Source organism: Aegilops tauschii, chromosome 1, assembly GCF_002575655.3.
Source record: "Aegilops tauschii subsp. strangulata cultivar AL8/78 chromosome 1, Aet v6.0, whole genome shotgun sequence".
NCBI lineage: Eukaryota > Viridiplantae > Streptophyta > Magnoliopsida > Poales > Poaceae > Aegilops > Aegilops tauschii.
In genome coordinates, this window is record NC_053035.3 from 312,208,631 (window position 1) to 312,233,018 (window position 24,388).

At 47.9% G+C, this 24,388-nt stretch overlaps 1 long non-coding RNA gene across 3 annotated transcripts; it reads right to left on the reverse strand.

Moving 5' to 3' along the window:
- Positions 1-3,358: 3,358 nt before the first annotated feature.
- LOC141021348 (uncharacterized) lies at positions 3,359-23,521 on the reverse strand. 3 transcript variants are annotated; one of them, XR_012182323.1, is made up of 3 exons: positions 23,156-23,506; positions 14,655-14,729; positions 3,359-3,786 (listed from the first exon to the last, which is right to left on the reverse strand). It is a non-coding gene; the product is annotated as an uncharacterized lncRNA (long non-coding RNA). The 3 variants fall into 3 exon arrangements; XR_012182322.1 differs by lacking the exons at positions 3,359-3,786; positions 14,655-14,729 and adding exons at positions 19,920-20,300; positions 21,921-21,995 and having other exon boundaries at positions 23,156-23,502; XR_012182324.1 differs by lacking the exons at positions 3,359-3,786; positions 14,655-14,729 and adding an exon at positions 19,985-20,300 and having other exon boundaries at positions 23,156-23,521.
- Between the last annotated feature and the right edge of the window lie 867 nt (positions 23,522-24,388).

Consider the following 24,388-nt stretch of genomic DNA (forward strand, 5'->3'; position numbering starts at 1 on the left):
CTTTCATAATTGCTAACACTCACGCAATATTTGTGGTTACGGAGTTTTAATCGGACACAGAGAAAGATAGGGGCTTATAGTTTCGCCTGCCAACCTTTTACCTCAAGGGTAATGTCAACAATAATAACTCATGCTAACTTACATCCAATTAGATATATATATATCAGGATCTTTCCAACATACTGTGCTTGCCAAAGGATAAAATATAAAAAGGAAAGGTGAAGATCACCAAGACTCTTGCATAAGGTAGAAGATAATAGTAAAAGATAGGCCCTTCGCAGATGGAAGCAGAGGTTGCCATGCGCTTTCAGGGTTGGATGCACAAAATCTTAATGCGAAAGAACATCACTTTATATTGCCACTTGTGATATGAACCTTTATTATGCAGTCCGTCGGTTTTATTTCTTCCACATCACAAGATCGTATAAAGCTTATTTCCTCCACACCAATCAATCAGACATATTTAGAGAGCAATTTTTATTGCTTGCACCGATGTTAACTTACTTGAAGGATCTTACTCAATCCATAGGTAGATATGGTGGACTCTCATGGCAAAACTGGGTTTAAGGGTTTTTGGAAGCACAAGTAGTATCTCTACTTGGTGCAAAGAATTTGGCTAGCATGAGGGGGAAAGACAAGATCAACATGTTGGATGATCCATGACGATATACTTTATCTCAGATATAAGAAAACATAACCCATTACGTTGTCTTCCTTGTCCAACATCAACTTTTTAGCATGTCATATTTTAATGAGTGCTCACAATCATAAAAGATGTCCAAGATAGTATATTTATATGTGAAACCTCTCTTTCTTTATTACTTGCTATTATTTGCAACGATGACCAAAGCTATGTGTGCCAACTTCCAACAATTTCTAATCATCATACTCTTTCTATGTGAAGTCACTACTCTTCATAAGATCAATATGATCTCTTTGTTTCTTTTTATTCTTTCTCTTTTCTTTTATTCACAAGATCATAGTAAGATAATCAAGTCCTTGAATCAACACTAATCTTTATTATATAGCTCACGGACTCGATTACATAGAGGGATAATAAAGCAAAACTCAAAACTAGATCATACCAAAACTTTATTCTACTAGATCAAGATATTACTAAAAGGGATCGAACTAAGAAAAACGGTAAAGATAGGAGATGTGGTGGTGATACAATACCGGGGCATCTCCCCCAAGCTTGGCAGTTGCCAAGGGGAGTGCCCATACCCATATGATTATGTCTCCTTCTTTGGAGGTGATGGTGTGATATTCTTGGCGATGATACTCCTCAGGATACGATTCTCCTCCTCGAGCTTATTGACTTGCTGCTTGAGGTCCATTATTTCCTTACGAAGCTTTCCTGTAACGGCTAAAGCTCCTTGCACCCAAGGGTGTTGCATAGCTGCGAGAGAACAAGTGACACTCTTCTTCATATTTTCATAAGAAAGAAATCTAGCATTGGGAGGGATAACTGAATTTGGAATAGTCGAGCTCTGTAGTTCCCCCATCGTGAATCCAGCTCGGAAGCGAGAAGTGACTTCTTGATCCTCCTCCATGGCATCTATCATCTTCAAATCAGCCTCCATCTCTTCCTCCGTTGCTGGCCCAAAGTGGTCAGCATCGCTGTTTGTCCTTGATCTCGATGCCGGATGAGACACCCGGCTCTCCCCGACTGACTCCTGAGAAGACATCCTACTATAACCTGCAGCAGCAACAACTCGAAACAAGAACAGAGGACAATTGCGTGATACGGTGCTCAAAACCTCCGGGAAATTATATAATGAATTTTTACCAACCAAAATACGTATAGTGCAAGAAAACGGAGTCTGGTGAGCACACGAGGTGCCCACGAGGTAGGGGGTGCGCCCAGTAGGGTAGGGCGCTCCCTCCACCCTCGTGGAGGCCTCGTGTCCTTCCCGGACTGCTTCTTATTTTTCTATTTTTCTAAATATTCCAAAACGGAGAAAAATTGCCATTAGAACTGTTTTGGAGTCGGTTTATTTACCATACCACATACCTATTCCTTTTCGGAGTCTGAAACGTTCTGGAAAGTGTCCCTTATGTATTCCTCCGCGGTCACGATTTCAATAACATTGGTTTCAACATTTATGGGATTACCTGAGATATAATGTTTGATTCTTTGACCGTTCACCACCTTCGGATTTGTGCCTTCGAAGTTGTTGATTTTTATGGCACCGGAACGATAGACCTCCTCGATAACGTAAGGACCTTCCCATTTAGAGAGAAGTTTTCCTGCAAAAAATCTTAAACGAGAGTTGTATAGCAATACATAATCACCTACATTAAACTCACGCTTTTGTATTATTTTGTCATGCCATCTTTTAACTTTTTCTTTAAACAATTTAGCATTCTCATAGGCTTGGGTTCTCCATTCATCAAGTGAGCTAATGTCAAATAACCTCTTCTCACCGGCAAGTTTGAAATCATAGTTGAGCACTTTAATAGCCCAATAAGCCTTATGTTCCAGTTCAAGAGGTAAGTGAAATGCTTTTCCATAAACCATCTTATACGGAGACATACCCATAGGATTATTATATGTTGTTCTATAAGCCCATAATGCATCATCCAGTTTCTTAGACCAATTCTTCCTAGATCTATTAACAGTCTTTTGCAAAATTAATTTGAGCTCTCTATTACTCAATTCTACTTGACCACTAGGCTGCGGGTGATAAGGGGATGCAATTCTATGATTAACATCATATTTAACAAGCATTTTACGGAAAGCACCATGAATGAAAATTGAACCACCATCAGTCATTAAATATCTAGGGACTCCAAACCTTGGAAAAATAACTTCTTTAAGCATCTTAATAGAAGTGTTATGATCAGCACTACTAGTTGGAATAGCTTCTACCCACTTAGTAACGTAATCAACAGCAACTAAAATATGTGTATATCCATTAGAGGCGGGAAACGGTCCCATATAATCAAAGCCCCAAACATCAAATGGTTCAATAACAAGTGAATAATTCATAGGCATTTCTTGACGTCTACTAATATTACCAATTCTTTGACATTCATCACAAGATGGAACACACTTACGGGCATTCTTGAAGAGAGTAGGCCAATAAAAACGGATTGCAATACCTTATGTGCAGTTCTATCTCCAGTGTGGTGCCCTCATAAGCCTCGGAGTGACACTTGCATAGGATCTGTTCCTGTTCATGCTCAGGTACACAACGCCTAATAACACCATCTACTCCTTCTTTATAAAGATGTGGGTCATCCCAAAAGTAATGCCTCAAGTCATACAAAAACTTTTTCTTTTGCTGGTATGTGAAGCTAGGTGGTATAAATTTAGCAGCAATATAATTAGCATAATCAGCATACCAGGGAGCAGTACGAGAAGCATTTATGACATTTAATTGTTCATTGTGACGCCCTCGATTCAATCGTACACTAATCATACACGCAAATGTGTACGATCAAGATCAAGGACTCATGGAAAGATATCACAACACAACTCTAGACACAAATTAAAATGATACAAGCTTTATATTACAAGCCAGGGGCCTCGAGGGCTCGAATACATAAGCTCGAAAACACAAGAGTCAGCGGAAGCAACAATATCTGAGTACAGACATGAGTTAGACAAGTTTGCCTTAAGAAGGCTAGCACAAAAGCAACAGCGATCGAAAAGGCAAGGCCTCCTGCCTGGGAGCCTCCTAACTACTCCTGGTCGTCGGCGGCCTCCAATGTAGTGGTAGGCACCCTCAGGGTAGTAGCGGTCGTCTTCGAAGGTGGCGTCTGGATCCTGGGCTCCACCATCTGGTTGCATCAACCGGAAAGAAGAAGAAAGGGGGAAAGGGGGGAGCAAAGCAACCGTGAGTACTCATCCAAAGTAATCGCAAGCAAGGATCTACACTACATATGCATCGGTATCAATGAAAGGGGATGTATCTGTGGACTGGACTGCAGAATGCCAGAAGAGAAGGGGAAGGCCTAGCCTATCGAAGACTAGCATCTTCTGGAAACCACCATCTTGCAGCAACAGGAGGGAGTAGAGTAGCATAAAGTAAAGTAGTAGAAGTGTTATCAACCTCGGCCAGAGATCCTTTCTCGACTCCCTGCGAGAAAGCAATCCCAGAGCCATACTATCCAATTCTCATCGCAAGTATCCAGTTCTAGTTGTATCGATCGGGATACAACTCCAAGTGTCCGTTACCATAGGACAGGCTATCGATATATGTTTTCTTCCCTGCAGGGGTGCACCAACTTACCCCCCACGCTCGATTAACTCTGGCCGGACACACTTTCCTGGGTCATGCCCGGCCTCGGCCAAACAATACACCGCAACCCGACCTAGGCTTAATAGAGGTCAAGCACGCCGGACTAAACCTATGCCCCCAGGGGTCATGGGCCATCGCCCCGGGAACTCCTGCACGTTGTGTGTGCGGCCGATGAGCAGATCTAGCTACCTCCTTAAAAAAGGCGGGAGCTTACCAGTCCAACCCGGCGCGAGCCGCTCAGTCGCATGACGTCTATTAAGCTTCGGCTGATGCATACGACGTAGAATGCCCATACTATGCCCACGTGATGGTTAGTGCTATCAGGCCAGAGGCCCCTCGGATCAAATATCCAAATCATAGTGGATTAGGAACGCGCAGTAACAAGCAGAGACTCACGAAAGATGTGACCCCGCTGCCCCGTCTCGAGGACTTGCGGCAAGGGCTAGGAATGCCCGATCACGCCTCGCAATTATCTCGCGGGCACCTTCCAGGTCAACCCAACTCCACATCACTCGCAATTATGCTCGCGTGGGTACCCCTCAGGGTCGACCCGTCTTTAGTAACATGGTTCAGTGTAAAGTCATAGTAACCATAGTAACTGTCGTGGAATTGTCACGGCAGATGTCCTCGAACTAAGACTTAGTCGTGGAGCCATTGCAGCTAGGAAGCTTGAAGGGGTTAATGTGGGACAAGGAACACGAGGGTTTATATTGGTTCGGCCCCTTACGGTGAAGGTAAAAGCCTACGTCCAGTTTGAGGTGATATTGATTAGGGTTACGATCACCAGGGAGCTAAACTGCTATGCCCGGCTCTCGATGAGATTGTTCTTGTCCCCAAACCGCTGCCGGGTCGTCCCTTTATATAGGGAGGCTGACACCCAGCAGCTCTCAGAGTCCCGACCGGCTCATAAGAGTGTCCGGCTCGGACTCTCAACTATTCTTGCCTTACACTACAAGTTCTACCATAATAATGATTGCAACTATGGGCCTTAAGCCATATCCGGGTCTTAAGCCCATCTTTGGCCCACCGTCTTTAAGCTTGGCGCCGGGCTTCTGGCAGTGACCATATGAGTAAACCGGCCCCTCCTGGCGGGTGACTCTAAGGTCTATATCCTCAACATTAGGCCCCAGGTTGATTTGAGCCGGCTCAGATCAATCTTCCATTCCTTCGACAGAAAACCTCCGGCTTACAATTGTGTGAAGGCCATAACCCGGCGTGACGTCATCCTCTGGACTCCGGATAATCCGCCGTGACGTCATCTTCCAGTAAGTCCGTTTTTTACTCCGCCAGATCCGCAACGGATCTTTTTCTTTACTGTCATCCCGAAAATCGAGGCGTTTCATGGGGAGATAACCACGCCGTGGTCTCCTTGAATCTCGCGCCCACTTATGAACTTGCCTTATAAATAGGCCGGCCCGATGGGCTCTCAGCCACTTCTCTCTCCATCTTCTTCCTCGTGCCATTGCTCCTCTGCCCGAGCTCTGCTACTGCCACCGCCGTCGCGCCCCCGGTTTTCATCAACCTTGGCCGTTGCATCACCCTGACTCGGACCAGACAAACGGCGGCAACCTCCGCTCCTCTCCAGCTCCGGTGAGTCTCCGCTACTCCATAGGGCAGATCCGTACTAGGGCTCGAGTAGTTCGTCCGTGTTCTTCGTAGTTCATCACCATTGCCACAAACTCCGATAGTTTTCTTTCTTACTGCTCCTTTTGATCTTAGATCTACATAGAACTATTGCGGTGACTGTTTAGCACCCATTTTACACGCAAGCAGCTCTCTTTTTACTGCATAGGAACTCTGTTCGAGCCCAAGAACTCCCTCGCTTCTGTTTCTAGGTCTAGAAATTTTTCTTTCGCCCGACCATTTTGATCCAAAAAAGTTACTGCAATGTGTGAAACCTGTTTTACCACACTTAGTAAAAAACTGCAATCATTGAATCCCGGCGGTTTATAGTTCCGGTTTAGAGAAACCACGTGCCATAGAACCGTCCGGCTTAAAGAAAGCCATGCGCCATAAAAATTTCCGGCTTAGCTGTAATAAGGCCTGTAGACGATCAAATTACTCTCAATCCCTCGGCGGCTTAAATAGCCCGATGCACTTAAGTGTATACCATTAGTCCCCTTCATAAGCCGCCACCTTGACATTGAACTGTAGATTTCCTCCAGCTCATAATTAACCCGGACGTTTTTTCCTTTTATCATAGACCGTCGACTTTCACCATGCCTCCCAAAGCTCCCATTACTTGCAACTGGATGAGGTCCAATGTCACCAATGAGACCCTAGCAGATTTTGTTAAGGCCGGATATCTTCCCAAGAAGGATGTCATGTCCTACCGTGCCCCTGACCCGTCAGAAGAGAGACCACAGCCAAACGACAGGGAGGTAGTGATTTTTGCGGATCATATGAGCCGGGGCTTCGCACCGCCCGGTTCAAAGTTTTTCAGAGACGTTCTGAACTTCTTCGACTTGCGGCCTCAAGATATAGGACCCAACTCAGTGTCCAACATCTGCAATTTCCAAGTCTTCTGCGAGGTTTATCTTGGAGAAGAACCTAGTCTGCTGCTCTTCAGAGAACTTTTTTACTTAAACCGTCAGAATGAGTGCGCCAATGGACCAAGTCTAGAGCTAGGTGGCATCTCCATTCAGCGGCGAAGAGACTGTCTTTTCCCTTATGCCAAGCCGCCGAGCCACCCAAAGGACTGGAACATGACTTGGTTCTATTGCCAAGATACATCACCGACTGATGAAAGTCCGCTGCCCGGCTTTCGCCCATCACGTCTGGAGTCAACACACCCATTGTCAGACAAACTGACTCCGACGGAGCGCCAGCCTCTGCTTCCCACCATCAACAAGATCAAGGCTCTCCTGGGCAATGGTCTAAATGGAATCGATCTGGTCCGGGTCTGGATCTCATGGCGGGTGATCCCATTGAGCCACCGCCCCGGCTTATTGTGTGAGTACACGGGCCGAAAAGACGACCCTCAGAGACACAGCCGCAATGATCTTCCTGAAGACGTTGCAGAGGAGATGACCAAGGCTCTCTTGAACGAGAGCCTGGCAGACTGTGGAAGGACCGGGTTAGCCCCCTTCTGCAAGACCAACCCAGCCCCAGCGGTAAGCCGCCAATCTAATCATCCTATCTTCTTCTGTATATAACCTTCATCTGAATCGTTTGAAGAAATCATCATTGTATTTTTCAGGCTGACAACAAGTTCTGGCGGGTCAAATATGACCATGAGGCGGCCAAGAAGGCCAGAAAGGTGAAGAAAGCCGCCAAGAAAGCCGCTCCCCGTAAGAAGGGAAGTAGGCCCACTGCTTCGGAGCTGTTGCAGCTAAGTGACAGCTCCGAGTCTGAGGTAATTCCTAAACCTGTAAGCTCTTGTTATACTTGTCGTTTATTTCTGTCTGCCTTATCAATGTTGTTTATCAACAGGAGGACACCGGAGCCAGTAACCCGGTGGTTGAAGAGGTAACAATACTTTCCTCCGACTCGGAGCCCTTGCCAAGGCTGAAAACCCGAAGAGTAACCCGGAAAGTAAGCTTTTCCCATCCTTTAGCTTACCAAGATCCTCAATTTATTTTGAAGCGACAGGTTCATGAGAGCCGGCGGCACACCCGGACCAGCAAGGACATTGACCTCTCCTCCGGGTTACCTGATGCATCAAGGAAACGCCGGACCAAGGTGATCGCAAAATTATACCCTTTTCATCCTTTTGCGGGTGTTATACGCCAACCGCTTAATTCTTCTGACTCAAATTATCAGGAGACTTCCCCTTCTTCCGGCGACTCTATGCAGTCGAATCTGCCGGCTTTCAAGACCGCGCCCGGGTAACGATAATCATCTCATGTTGTTCTGATCTTTACTCATATTTTTTGTACTAACCTTTGTTGTTCTTTCAGTGCCCAGGCAAAGCTCACCAAGAGGGTGAAGAAAACCAAGTCGGCCGGAGTGCCGGATTTGCCTGAGCCGGAGGTGACGGTCCAAGACCCGCCAGCTGCCTCTACCCCCGAAGCCACCACTCCAATGGACACGGCGCCTGTAGAAGCTTCTACCAACCCGGAGGCCTCCGGCTCGGCCCAACCAACAAATGGCCCGGACGTGGTAATCACCCGGACGGAGTTCGTTGAACCGGGGAGACCTACCGTGCTGGCCAAGTGCTCCCCTAAGGGGGAGTTGCTGCAGCCCCACCGGGTGAACCTGGACCTCTCCGACTACACCAACCTGAGCATTGGAGAGCTCGTCTCTGGCTACATCAGCCAAGTGCACAAGAGCCGGGACGCCGAGGTTGCCATGGTGACCCAGATCCAGTAGAAGTCTGAGGTAACATCCTTTTGTCCTCTTATTTACTCTTTTGTCCTCTTATTTACTGCTTAGTTATCTGTGCCATGCTAGCCCCCAAGTCGACGACTTATGACTGAGTACGTTGTAGACTTAGGTTCCGGCTTACTCCATTTGAACTGGCAATATGTAGATAGAAAACGTTCAATATGCATTAGCCCCCAAGTGCCAAGTGTCTTTGCTTGGAAAACACTTGGGACTTTAAATTTGTAGAGTAATTGTTCATGCCATAACCCGGAAACTTATACAGGTTGCTGGCAAGAAGCTGGAGACTGACCTTGCTGATCTCACGAGCCGGCTGAAGATGCAAGAAATGGAGACTCGGAAGGCAAACGCCAAGTTCGTGTCCAGCATCGCCGCGCAAGAGAAGCTGAAGACGGAGTTCGACGCTGAGCGGAAGGCATGGGCCGAAGAAAAGGCCGCATTGGTGACCCGGGCTGAACAGGCGGAGAAGACTCTCTCCGAGAAGACCGCTGAGCTCTCCGGCCTAAAGCGCCAAGTGTCCCAAATGGTGGCCGCAGTCTTCGGTAAGTCGTCTCACCGGCTTTCATCAAGTTTTAGGATGTGTATATCTCATAATTTCATCCTTGTCGGCGGCTTATCTGTCTTTGTTAAACAGGTCCCAGAAGTGCCAACCTGAATCAGAGTGTGGTGACCAAGCTGAAGGCCGTATACACCCTGGTGGAGCAACTCTACACCGGGTCACAACGTGCCTTGGCTGTGGTGGCCCTCTGCCGACTCACCTGGCGGAAGTCCTTCGCCGGCTCGCCGTTCTTCCTCAACGGATCCAAGAGCTGCGACGGGCCTCTGCAAGAGCCGGAGCAATCACCACGCTGAGCCGGGCCAAGGCGTTCTTGCCAGAGCTAGACCCGGCGGACATCGCCCTCGGCTACCCAATCCTGAAGGAAGACGGCACCGCCTTTGATCAGAAGGACTTCGCAGCTTGCGTGAAGGCTGTACGCCCGATGGCTACTCCCATTGGCAACGATACAGATCTAACCAAGTACCAGCCGGGTTACAATGCAGAGAATCAGAGGATCCCAACCCCTCGCTATGAAGCCCTCAACTTGATCCCGCCGGCTTGTCAGCACACTTTCGCCCCGGAGATTGACCCGGCCGGGGTAATTGACGAGGAAGCCCAATTCGCAGCTCTCAGCGGCATCGACTGGAAGTCATCAACTTTCCAGGTCTTGGGATCAGCCGGAGGAGAAGATAGGGATGAGCCGGAGACTTCAACTCAGCCAGCGTCGTAACTCAGCGGGCGGTTTACCAAACAATGCCTCACCCTTGTGGACTTAGCGAGTCTTGTAATAGAATAGGTGCAACAGTTTATCTCTGCCGTGCCATCGTGCACGTATTGAATGCTGAAGTCTTATGAAGTTGTCTCTTTGATGTTTCTCCGGGTCATAATCAACCCTTTGTTTTTCTTAACCTCAAAAGAGGTGCCTTTAATTATCCTGCATAGAAGGGCAAATCACAAGTCTCGAGGCGGCTTACCACCCTGAGAATCATAAATTTTAGATAACCCGGAATATGAATCAAAAAGGACTTGTCTTCAATTATATCCTGAATACAGCCGTAAGAACATACTTAACGGCCGGCAAGCATACTTCCGGTTTAGATAACCCGGAGGAGAAAGTTGGTACCGCAACTCCGGTTTACCTGTCTTATAACACCCATTGCGTTCAGCAATACTGTAGACCAAAGTTAAGCCGGCAAAGTGATACCCGGTTGTACACACCTTGACATAATCAGAGAAAACTTGTGATAAAGAAGAAGAAATTAGGGGCTTCCGGTTCGAATACGACCAGAGACACGGCCCAAAGGGGTTAAGCTAAGATTCGGATACGATCATATAGCCCCCAGTGGGTGTGGCGATGCCAATCAAGAGGGTACCGACAACTATGTTCTCTTTGGTTCGAATACGACCCATGTTTGAACAGGAAGCCCCCAAGTGATTTTTAAGAATTGTTTAACGACGCTGATTCGAATACGATCCACGTCGGTTCTCAGAGGGGTTAAATTATGATTCAAATATGACCAAAGGTAACCTCCCAATGAGCTCGGCACTTTGCCAATCAAATGGGTATCGACAGCTATGTTCTCTTTGGTTCGAATACGACCGATGTTTGAACAGGAAGCCCCCAAGTGACCTTATTGCTTACGGCTAGATTCGAATGCGATCATAAGCCGGATCCTCCTTTAAGTCATCATGTAATCTTGCAATGAAAACAACACGCGCATATTTGGAGGAGAAAAAAGGACAGAGGTCCTGCTTTATTGCTTATCATAATATATACATGGCTGAAAGAAATATGTACACCACGAGAGCCGGTGGCTCAAGTGTAGTAAGGCCGAAGCTGAGCTATGTTCCACGGCCGATGGGTCTCTTCCTCCGACTTATGTGAATCTTTGTGCTCCCGAATGTCAATGAGGTAATATGACCCGTTGTGCAAGTTCTTGCTGACCACAAAGGGCCCTTCCCAAGGCGGGGATAACTTGTGTGCATCTGTTTGATCCTGGATGAGCCGGAGCACGAGATCGCCTTCTTGGAAGACCCGGGATTTAACCCGGCGGCTATGATAACGGCGCAGGTCTTGTTGGTAAATCACTGGACGGGCTGCTGCCACATCACGCTGTTCGTCCAACAAGTCCAGAGCATCTTGGCACGCCTGTTCATTATCCACCTCAACGTAAGCCGCCACGCGAGGTGAGTCATGACGGATGTCACTGGGGAGGACTGCTTCTGCTCCATAAACCATGAAGAAAGGCGTAAAACCTGTAGACCTATTAGGAGTAGTGTTGATGCTCCATAACACGGAGGGCAACTCCTCCACCCAACAACCCGGCGTCCGTTGCAAAGGGACCAAAAGCCGGGGCTTGATGCCCTTCAGAATCTCCTGATTAGCTCTCTCAGCTTGACCATTGGATTGAGGATGAGCCACTGAGGAAACATCAAGTCGGATATGCTCTCGTTGACAAAACTCTTCCATGGCGCCTTTGGAGAGATTGGTGCCATTGTCAGTTATAATGCTGTGTGGAAAACCAAAGCGGAAAATCACCTTTTTCATAAATTGAACCGCCGTGGCTGCATCGCACTTGCTAACTGGCTCAGCTTCCACCCACTTTGTGAATTTGTCAACTGCCACCAAGAGGTGGGTCTTCTTATCTTTGGACCTCTTAAAAGGCCCAACCATATCAAGCCCCCAGACCGCAAAGGGCCAAGTGATTGGGATCATCCTCAGCTCCTGAGCCGGCACGTGAGCCCGTCGTGAGAACCTCTGGCAACCATCACACTTACTGACCAAGTCCTCCGCATCAGCATGAGCCGTCAACCAATAAAAACCATGACGAAAAGCCTTGGCCATAAGAGACTTTAAGCCGGCATGATGGCCACAATCCCCTTCATGGATCTCACGCAAGATTTCTTGACCTTCCTCAGGGGAAACACAACGCTGAAACGCTCCCGTAACACTGCGGTGATGCAACTCTCCATTGATAACAATCATTGACTTAGCCCACCGGGTTATTTGCCTGGCCAAAGTTTCGTCCTCAGGCAACTCGCCCCGGGCCATGTAAGCCAGATATGGCATTGTCCAGTCTGGTATGATATGAAGAGCCGCCACCAGTCGGGCCTCCGGGTCAGGGACAGCCAAGTCTTCCTCTGTAGGCAACTTAACAGAAGGGCTATACAGGACGTCCAGGAAAGTGTTGGGCGGCACCGGTTTTCGCTGAGAGCCCAGCCGGCTTAAAGCATCCGCCGCCTCGTTCTTCCTGCGATCGATGTGTTCCACTTGATAACCCTGAAAGTGCCCAGCAATGGCATCAACCTCGCGGCGATAAGCCGCCATGAGAGGGTCCTTGGAATCCCACTTTCCTGATACCTGTTGAGCCACCAAGTCTGAGTCGCCGAAGCACCATACCCGGCTTAAGCTCATCTCCTTAGCCATCCGAAGACCATGGAGTAAGGCCTCGTACTCAGCCGCGTTGTTAGTGCAAGGAAACAGCAACTGTAGCACATAATGGAACTTGTCACCTTTAGGGGAAGCCAACACGACTCCAGCCCCCGAGCCCTCCAACTGCCTGGACCCATCGAAGTGGATAGTCCAGTATGTGTTATCCGGCTTCTGCTCGGGCACTTGTGACTCTGTCCAGTCATTGATGAAATCCACCAAGGCCTGAGATTTAACAGCAGTGCGTGGCACGTACTTGAGACCATGAGGTCCAAGCTCTATAGCCCACTTAGCTACTCTCCCTGTGGCCTCCCTGTTTTGAATGATATCACCAAGAGGGGCAGAACTGACCACAGTGATGGGATGACCCTGAAAATAATGCTTGAGTTTTCGGCTTGCCATGAACACACCATAAACAAGCTTCTGCCAATGCGGATATCGCTGCTTGGACTCAATGAGCACTTCGCTGACATAATAAACCGGCCGCTGAACCGGATGCTCCTTGCCCTCCTCCTTGCGCTCCACCACCATAGCCACACTGACGGCTCGTGTGTTCACCGCCACGTACAGTAATAAGGGCTCCTTATCAACCGGAGCAGCAAGGACTGGGGGCTCTGCCAGCTGCTTTTTCAAATCCTCAAAGGCAGTATTAGCCGCGTCATTCCAGACAAAGTTATCAGTTTTCTTCATCAACTGATATACTGGCATGGCTTTCTCACCCAAACGGCTTATAAACCGGCTTAAAGCAGCGATGCGACCCGCCAAGCGCTGAACGTCATTTATACACGCCGGCTTAGCCAGGGAGGTGATGGCCTTGATCTTCTCCGGGTTAGCTTCAATGCCTCTGTCAGAAACCAAAAAACCCAAGAGTTTGCCTGCAGGAACACCAAAAACACACTTGGCCGGGTTAAGCATCATCTTGTAGACCCGGAGGTTGTCAAAGGTCTCCCTTAAATCATCTATCAGGGTTTCCTCTTTTATGGACTTAACCACAATATCGTCCACATAAGCGTGAACATTGCGCCCAATCTGTTTATGAAGACAGTTTTGTACACAACGCTGGTAAGTCGCCTGTGCACACTTGAGTCCAAAGGGCATAGACACATAGCAGAAGGCTCCAAAGGGAGTGATGAACACCGTCTTCTCCTGGTCCTTAACTGCCATCTTAATCTGATGATATCCAGAATAAGCATCCAAGAAACTTAAGCGTGCACAACCTGCCGTAGCATCAATGATTTGATCAATACGGGGGAGGGCAAAAGGATCAGCCGGACACGCCTTATTTAAGTCCGTATAATCCACACACATCCGCCAAGTGCCGTTCTTCTTGAGTACGAGCACCGGGTTAGCTAACCACTCTGGGTGAAAGACTTCAGCAATAAACCCGGCCGCCAAGAGCCGGGCCACTTCTTCACCAATAGCTTTCCGCCTCTCTTCATTAAACCGCCGAAGGAACTGCCTGACCGGCTTAAATTTCGGATCAACATTGAGAGTGTGCTCAGCGAGTTCTCTAGGCACACCTGGCATGTCAGAAGGTTTCCATGCGAAGATGTCCCTATTCTCACGGATGAACTCTAAGGTCCAAACATCAAGGGGAAAACCCGAGGAACCACCCCCGGTGAATTCCACTCGATGTAATCATCAAGGTGAACGTAAGAGGAACCACCCCCGAGGTTCACACTTGAGGGGTTGCACGACAGAGTCGTATCAGAAGTGGTTAAGGCGGAATCACCCTCAATGACCACAACCGAATAACTACACCACAGGGTTAACATCAGAAGTGCTGTAGAGGTATCACCCTCGGCACTCGATAGTAACCTAGTAGTGTCGAGCAACTAAGGGGAAAGTGATGTGCGGTGCCGGGGCCTGGTCTTTGATCCCGTTGATCGGGTCTTCAATGATGAAGCAGGGGCAACAAGGACAAGGTGGGGGTCACTAATTGATCACTAACCAACCTATACTAAGCAGTTTTAGGATGAGCAGGCAGGGTACAATGAGCAGGTTACAAAAGCAGGCTATGCATCAGAATAGGAGCAAACAATAACAGTAGCAAAATCTAATGCAAGCATGATAGAATCGAATGGGCGATATCGGGATGATCAAAGGGGAGGCTTGCCTGGAAGTTCCGCTGAAAGGGAAGAAGGGTCGTCGGTGACGTAGTCGATCACAGCGGCAGCATCGGTCTCGGGGTCTACCGGAGAGAAGAGGGGGAAGAAACAGTAAATACACGCAAACATATGCACAACAAGACAATAAACGGTTCTAGAGGTGTTCTAACGCAGTGCTAGGCGATACTGGCGAAGGGGGAAAACATCCTGGAAAGTTTTCCTGGTGTTTGGCATTTTCGAACAAACGAACCGGAGGGGAAAGGTTACATGTTCGCTATGCAAGGGACGTGTGACAGACGAACGGAGGGCGTATCCGGATTCGTCTCGTTGTTCTAAGCAACTTTCATGTATAAAACTTTTTCATCCGAGTTACGGATTATTCTCTATGAATTTTTAAATTTTTAAATGATTTTCTAATTCTCTGGAATTATTTTAATTCGAAAATAAATTAATACGTAATTGCTAAGTGTACACAGAGAAGTGTACACGGCAGCGGCTTTAGTGACTGGGAGGTGAGGTCCAGTTGACTGCCTAGTCAGCAGTCAACTAAGACCGTTGACTAGTCAAAGGCCCCAGGGGACCCGAATGTCATTGACTGGGTTATCCCAGTCAGCAGTTTGACTGGTCAATGGGACCAGTGGGACCCAGGTGTCATTCACACATATTTTAGCATTTTCTTTTTAAGTGGATATTTAAAGGAGAGGGGTCCACCTGCCATAGGCTAGTAGCTAATCTAACTAGCAATTAACGCTAAACTACTTTGCACATGGCCGGCCAGAGGCACAACCAGCCTCACGGCTTGTGCGCACACATGCACAGCACATGGCCACATCGGCCATGGCCAGGCAACAGCAGGTAGCAATAAGCGGCAGTAGCAGCGGCGCTATAGGCAGTAGGCAGGGCCGCAAGCGGCTGCGGGGGCACGCCTTGGACGCGGCCAGGGCGAACGGCGGCCAGCGCCAGGCGCAGCGGGCACCCGCGCGTAGAAGGCCGTGGGGCGACGGCGAGTGTGACCGGGGGCGATGTGCGCAGGGCTGGGCGCGGGTACGGGCAGCATCTTGCGGCGAGCGGGGCAGCAGCAACACAAGGACCAACGCAAGAGCAGTAGCAACATGAAGCAACAGAAACAGAGAGCAGCGACACCAAGCACGCATATACGCGTACACGGGAGCCCGAACGAGCTCGGGGATGGTGGCTACGGCAACAAATCGAAGGGGCAATGAAGGGGGATGGACGCGGCTCACTGCGAGGGAGGTCGTGGACGTGCTCAGAACCGCGGGGAGGCGCCGGTGGTGGAGATCGACGATGATGGCGCCGTGGCCGTGGAGGGGAATATGAGGCGCTGGCGATGAGGGGAGGCTTCTCCGGCTCGAACGGCTCCTCCAAGATGATGTAGTCTACGATGGTGCTTTCGCTGGACAGCCTCACGATCGACGGGGACGACGGTGGCCGCGCAACGGAGGAGGTCAAGGCGGGCGGAGCTCGGGTGAGGGGGAAAGAAACAGAGATCTGGGAGGCGGGAGGGGAAGAGTGAGCGAGGTCTAGGGTTTGGGGCATCGAGGGGGTCTTTATCTCCTTCCAGGGTACCGGCGGATGATCGCCACGGCGACAGCCGAGGCCGTGGCGGCGTGGATTGAAGCCATGACCCCCTCCTGTGAACAGGAGGAAGGGGATGTGGGGGTTAGGTGGGCTAGGCCTCTCCTGTGCACAAAAGGCCCAGGTGATCAGGTGAGGTTTTTCCTTTTCTTTAATCATTTTCTGTTACTTTTTTAGTTCTGCTTAGTACTTAGTTTGAACAACAAAAGGAGGGGTTTTCAAAATAAGAGACTTGGCCCATAATTTACAATGCAAATTTAGGCACTGCCATAAAATGGTTTGGCACATAAATAAAATAATTTGCAAAATTTTATAATATTAAAGGCATATAAACTAATTATTTGGCCACCGTTTTGATTATTATAAGGCATTAAACCACTTTGTAAAAATGTTGGTTCACCATCGATATTAAGAAGTGAATATTTGTCACTTGGTCAACATTTTATTTAGACATATGAAAACTTTTATAGTTTGACTAGATTTTAAAGTTAGAATTCGGAGCGATTTGAATCTAAGCGAGATTAGCAACAGTAACAGCAAGGACGTGGCCTCATTAGTAGAGGATTACTGTAGCTTAATTATCCAGGCGTCACAATTCTCCTCCACTATAAGGAATCTCGTCCCGAGATTTAAAGGGTGGAGTAAGGGGGAAAGGCCTGGGAAGGACGGAGCTCAACACAAGATAGGCACCTGGGGGGTTATCTCATTGAACATGGCATAGAGGCATCTCTCGAGTTGAAATTCAAGAAAGTCATCGTGAGCAAGGTAAGAAGGTGCAATAAGGAGCTTCAAGCGGGTAGGCAACCGTTCGTTACCTGAAACAGAGGGTGAAAGGGGTTCAAAGCAATGGGAATAAGTATTGCGTTTGATACTAGAATAGATCACTAGGAAGGTGGCTCATGACTTACATACGAAGACAAGCACGAGGAACAATTTTGGAAAACTGGGATGAACAGGAGAGTCAGGTTTTGATCTTGTGGAACTGTGGGTTATGGGCCCACCATGTGGATCAAAAAGTAGGAAGGGGGCCGATAGCAAGGCATGTCAGATGATAGAGTGTCAGTTATGTTGCCAACAACGTTGGTACCAAGGGTGAGGGACGAAGAGAACTGTTTTCCTGCTTGTTGAACGAGGCGGACCAATAGGCAAAGTTCTCGTCCATCGGTGGTTACCGGAATGTCAACAGCAATAATAACAAGGTCTTACTGACAAATTGTACACCGAGGTGTTTTCATAAGCAGAGAATACATTGTGCTTAGGTCATATAGATCACAAGAAAGGTTACTCAAACCAATGGAAAGGAAAAATGATTAATTGATTATTCAAATTAACCAATGGGAAGGAAAATGTGTTTACACACAAGAACTAGGAGTATATCCTTTTCCAAGGAAAACCGGAGCACGATATACATGATAGGACAACAAGTTCAAAAGCATTTAGATAAAGGGGCGAGGGAAAACCATGATATTACCCATACAACGTGTTTGGATAATAGAACAAGAAACATTTAGTATTGCGCTTTCAATGTTCTTATTGTTATTCGGAATATCACGGTCATGGTTCGAGGTAGCAATAATTTGGTGTTTCAAGTAAGGGTTGGTCTGAAGATCAAGAGGAATACACAAAGAACAGTTTCAGGAATAGCAAGGAACGTAAGGTATAAACAAACACATGACCAAGTTTGTGTTGGCAGAAGTCAAAGATGTGTCGATGACAACACAAGCCATCGAGGGGGCAAGGATGGTATTTCTCATCATGAATTCGATTGATACCCTGAAAGTGCATCAGAATATTGATGATGATCACGACACATTTGTCGAGAGATTTCATGAAGATGTAATCGATCGGCGATGGTATCAAGTTAAAGGAATGATGAAGCGAAAGGTTGTTGGAACCACGGGTACGACACAAACTCGAAGTCAAGCTTGTTGTTCGAGGTGAAATGATAAGATGAGGAAGATCGACGTAAGCTTAGCTCATCGTTGGAAGTTGCTCCGGGCATAAGGACCAGGTAGCACAGTTAAAAGTTGGCACGATATAAATATAGCCGATCAGGCTAGGAATGATGTGATAGGGTATTAAACTTCCCAGTAACAAGTACTAGGGGTATACCTGAAGGTAAATCGGAGTAGAGGTTGGACGGGTGAAATGATCTGCAGAGGGAAAGTATTTTAACTTATCCGGGAAATGGAATCAAGGAGGAATTATGGTCAGAACCACGATTGTAAAGGATTAATTCATAGATACAAGATGAACTTGTACCAAGGAAATAATTATTTTTACGAGCAGCTTCCATGATAAGTTCTACTTCGGGTCCATGGGCATGAACACAAAGTTCAAGGTCGACTCCCACTTCTTCAATGCATAACCTTTCATTCGCTTCTCGTTTGCGAAGAAATTGTAGTGCTGAAAATTTATCTGGTGAAGTACCAGAAAAGTAAGACTCATGAGAACTCTCAGGTTCACACGGAATATGGAAGGCATAAGTTCAACCCATCGGGGCATTTTTACGAAGCTATACAACCATCAACCAAGCAAAAGATACGAGTTCGAAAGCAGAGTATCGAAGTCAAAGCAGATGATACAATATACCGAAGGTATTATGTATCAGGGAAAAGCTGATAAGATTTTGGATGTGAAGGACATTGTCGGACAACAACCCAGCAATGGATCTGGCGATTCACGACAGATTTGATGTGAGTATCGGTAATCAATCAGATGAAGAAGGGGATGCAAAGGCATCGGCTTATAGAAACGTCTGAATGATTCGATGCTTGGGTACACAGGAATTATGATTTCAAGACGAAGGATCAGAAGCAGAGGCTCTGATCAAATGATGAGTAAGTTGAATAGACTTAGAGGTGCACCCGATCAAATCTTGATTGGGCAAGAACCAACCCATATCCAGAGCGATGTCGGAGCCGGAAGGAAAATTTCCAAGGATTAATTGATGATTGCGAGTATTCGCTCACACGTTAAATCCATAGGAACAAAATGACAATCACAAAGAATTTTAAAGAATATTGCTAGACATATGGAATTAATCCTAATGCGAGCAGGCAAGGAGAATCAAGAGTAATAGGTTGCAGAGGATTTATGGAAGATCAGATAGTATTTCCAAGTATTTAGGAAAGCATATGAACAACTGGGGATGAACGAACCCCGGTTAAGTGAATTATCCACAGAGCAAAAGAAGCTGCAAAGCAGAAGGCACAAAGGATTCTCGAAACAACAGAGAGTACTAGGGGTATCTCGTAACAACAGGAGCAACTAGGAATGAAGGTACAGGCGGCAAGGATGTTATTCACGGGGATTACCGGCAGTCAGAAATTGCAAGGCAGTGGACACAGGGTCTCGGGATACATCGAGAAGTATCTTCAGAGTCTTCTGATGTAGCAGACGATCATCTATGTTGAAGGAGCTCTCCGGGAGGAAGCGGTTACGAGAACCTAGTGTTAGAGTTAACAAAATATTTAACTCGAATAGAAGAGAGATCAGATTCCTAGAGAATAGACGAGAAATAAAAGATCCTAATACCAACCCAATGGCGACGTGGGCCCGTAAGCCACACAACCATGTTAGTAAATCAGTCAAAGACTAGACTCAACTTCGGCCAAGAAGTTGGAAAGGGGTTCCTACAGGCAGTCGGCTCGGATGCCAACTTGTGACGCCCTCGATTCAATCGTACACTAATCATACACGCAAATGTGTACGATCAAGATTAAGGACTCACGGGAAGATATCACAACACAACTCTAGACACAAATTAAAATAATACAAGCTTTATATTACAAGCCAGGGGCCTCGAGGGCTTGAATACATAAGCTCGAAAACACAAGAGTCGGCGGAAGCAACAATATCTGAGTACAGACATGCGTTAGACAAGTTTGCCTTAAGAAGGCTAGCACAAAAGCAACAACGATCGAAAAGGCAAGGCCTCCTTCCTGGGAGCCTCCTAACTACTCCTGGTCGTCGGCGGCCTCCAATGTAGTGGTAGGCACCCTCAGGGTAGTAGCGGTCGTCTTCGAAGGTGGCGTCTGGATCCTGGGCTCCACCATCTGGTTGCATCAACCGGAAAGAAGAAGAAAGGGGGGAAAGGGGGAGCAAAGCAACCGTGATTACTCATCCAAAGTACTCGCAAGCAAGGATCTACACTACATATGCATCGGTATCAATGAAAGGGGATGTATCTGTGGACTGGACTGCAGAATGCTAGAAGAGAAGGGGAAGGCCTAGCCTATCGAAGACTAGCATCTTCTGGAAACCACCATCTTGCAGCAACAGGAGGGAGTAGAGTAGCATAAAGTAAAGTAGTAGAAGTGTTATCAACCTCGGCCAGAGATCCTTTCTCGACTCCCTGCGAGAAAGCAATCCCAGAGCCATACTATCCAATTCTCATCACAATCCAATTCTCATCTCAAGTATCCAGTTCTAGTTGTATCGATCGGGATACAACTCCAAGTGTTCGTTACCGTAGGACAGGCTATCGATAGATGTTTTCTTCCCTGCAGGGGTGCACCAACTTACCCACCACGCTCGATTAACTCCGGCCGGACACACTTTCCTGGGTCATGCCCGGCCTCGGCCAAACAATACACCGGAACCCGACCTAGGCTTAATAGAGAGGTCAAGCATGCCGTACTAAATCTATGCCCCTAGGGGTCATGGGCCATCGCCCCGGGAACTCCTGCACGTTGCGTGGGCAGCCGGTGAGCAGACCTAGCTACCTCCTTAAAAAAGGCGGGAGCTTACTAGTCCAACCCAGCGCGCGCCACTCAGTCGCATGACGTCTATTAAGCTTCGGCTGATGCATACGACGCAGAACGCCCATACTATGCCCACGTGATGGTTAGTGCTATCAGGCCAGAGGCACCTCGGATCAAACATCCAAATCGTAGTGGATTAGGAACGCGCGGTAACAAGCAGAGACTCACGAAATATGTGACCCCGCTGCCCCGTCTCGAGGACTTGCGGCAAGGGCTAGGAATGCCCGGTCACGCCTCGTAATTATCTCGCGGGCACCTTCCAGGTCAACCCGACTCCACATCACTCGCAATTATGCTCGCGCGGGTACCCCTCAGGGTCGGCCCGTCTTTAGTAACATGGTTCAGTGTAAAGTCATAGTAACCATAGTAACCGTGTGTCCAAACATCAAGGGGAAAACCCGAGGAATCACCCCCGGTGAATTCCACTCGATGTAATCATCAAGGTGAACGTAAGAGGAACCACCCCCGAGGTTCACACTTGAGGGGTTGCACGACAGAGTCATATCGGAAGTGGTTAAGGCGGAATCACCCTCGATGACCACAACCGAATAACTACACTACAGGGTTAACATCAGAAGTGCTGTAGAGGTCTCACCCTCGGCACTCGATAGTAACCTAGTAGTGTCGAGCAACTAAGGGGAAAGTGATGTGCGGTGCCGGGGCCTGGTCTTCGATCACGTTGATCGGGTCTTCAATGATGAAGCAGGGGCAACAAGGACAAGGTGGGGGTCACTGATGGATCACTAACCAACCTATACTAAGCAGTTTTAGGATAAGCAGGCAGGGTACAATGAGCAGGTTACAAAAGCAGGCTATGCATCAGAATAGGAGCAAACAATAACAGTAGCAAAATCTAATGCAAGCATGATAGAATCTAATGGGCGATATCGGGATGATCAAAGGGGGGCTTGCCTGGAAGCTCTGCTGAAAGGGAAGAAGGGTCGTCGGTGACGTTGTCGATCACAGCGGCAGCATCGGTCTCGGGGTCTACCGGAGAGAAGAGGGGGACGAAACAGTAAATACACGCAAACATATGCACAACAAGGCAATAAACGGTGCTATAGGTGTTCTAACGCAGTGCTAGGCGATACTGGCGAAGGGGGAAAACATCCGGGAAAGTTTTCCTGGTGTTTGGCATTTTTGAACAGACGAACCGGAGGGGAAAGGTTACATGTTCGCTATGCAAGGGATGTGTGACAGACGAACCGAGGGCGTATCCGGATTCGTCTCGTCGTTCTGAGCAACTTTCATGTATAAAACTTTTTCATCCGAGTTACGGATTATTCTCTATGAATTTTTAAATTTTTAAATGATTTTCTAATTCTCTGGAATTATTTTAATTCGAAAATAAATTAATACGTAATTGCTAAGTGTACACAGAGAAGTGTACACGGCAGCGGCTTTAGTGGCTGGCAGGTGGGGTCCAGTTGACTGCCTAGTCAGCAGTCAACTAAGACCGTTGACTAGTCAAAGGCCCCGGGGGACCCGAATGTCATTGACTGGGTTATCCCAGTCAGCAGTTTGACTGGTCAATGGGACCAGTGGGACCCAGGTGTCATTCACACATATTTTAGCATTTTCTTTTTAAGTGGATATTTAAAAGAGAGGGGTCCACCTGCCATAGGCTAGTAGCTAATCTAGCTAGCAATTAGCGCTAAACTACTTTGCACATGGCCGGCCAGAGGCACAACCAGCCTCACGGCTTGTGCGCACACATGCACAGCACATGGCCGCATCGGCCATGGCCAGGCAGCAGCAGGTAGCAATAAGCGGCAGTAGCAGCAGCGCTATAGGCAGTAGGCAGGGCCGCGAGCGGCTGCGGGGGCACGCCTTGGACGCGGCCAGGGCGAACGGCGGCCAGCGCCAGGCGCAGCGGGCACCCGCGCGTAGAAGGCCGTGGGGCGACGGCGAGTGTGACCGGGGGCGATGTGCGCAGGGCTGGGCGCGGGTAAGGGCGGCATCTTGCGGCGAGCGGGGCAGCAGCAACACAAGGACCAACACAAGAGCAGTAGCAACATGAAGCAATAGAAACAGAGAGCAGCGACACCAAGCACGCACGTACGCTTACACGGTAGCCCGAACGAGCTCGGGGATGGTGGCTACGGCAACAAATCGAAGGGGCAATGAAGGGGATGGACGCGGCTCACTGCGAGAGATGTCGTGGACGTGCTCGGAACCGCGGGGAGGCGCCGGTGGTGGAGATCGACGACGATGGCGCCGTGGCCGTGGCGGGGAAGACGAGGCGGTGGCGACGAGGGGAGGCTTCTCCGGCTCGAACGGCTCCTCCAAGATGATGTAGTCTACGATGGTGCTTCCGCTGGACAGCCTCACGATCGACGGGGACGACGGTGGCCGCGCAACGGAGGAGGTCAAGGCGGGCGGAGCTCGGGTGAGGGGGAAAGAAACAGAGATCTGGGAGGCGGGAGGGGAAGAGTGAGCGAGGTCTAGGGTTTGGGGCATCGAGGGGGGTCTTTATCTCCTTCCGGGGTACCGGCGGATGATCGCCACGGCGACAGCCGAGGCCGTGGCGGCGTGGATGGAGGCCACGAACCCCTCCCGTGAACAGGAGGAAGGGGATGTGGGGGTTAGGTGGGCTGGGCCTCTCCTGTGCACAAAAGGCCCAGGTGATCAGGTGAGGTTTTTCCTTTTCTTTAATCATTTTCTGTTACTTTTTTAGTTCTGCTTAGTACTTAGTTTGAACAACAAAAGGAGGGGTTTTCAAAATAAGAGACTTGGCCCATAATTTACAATGCAAATTTAGGCACTGCCATAAAATGGTTTGGCACATAAATAAAATAATTTGCAAAATTTTATAATCTTAAAGGCATATAAACTAATGATTTGGCCAACGTTTTGATTATTATAGGGCATTAAACCACTTTGTAAAAATGTTGGTTCACCATCGATATTAAGAAGTGAATATTTGTCACTTGGTCAACATTTTATTTAGACATATGAAAACTTTTATAGTTTGACTAGATTTTAAAGTTAGAATTCGGAGCGATTTGAATCTAAGCAAGATTAGCAACAGTAACAGCAATGACGTGGCCTCATTAGTAGAGGATTACTGTAGCTTAATTATCCGGGCGTCACATTCATCAGGAAAGCTATCATCAATAGGTAGTGGGTCATCAAGAACATTTTCTAACCTTGACAAGTTGTCTGCAACGGGGTTCTCAACTCCCTTTCTATCAATAATATGCAAATCAAATTCTTGTAGCAGGAGAACCCATCTAATAAGTCTAGGTTTAGCATCTTTCTTTTCCATAAGATATTTAATAGCAGCATGATCAGTGTGAATAGTTACTTTAGAATCAACAATATAAGGTCTAAACTTATCACAAGCAAATACAACTATTAAGAATTCTTTTTCAGTAGTA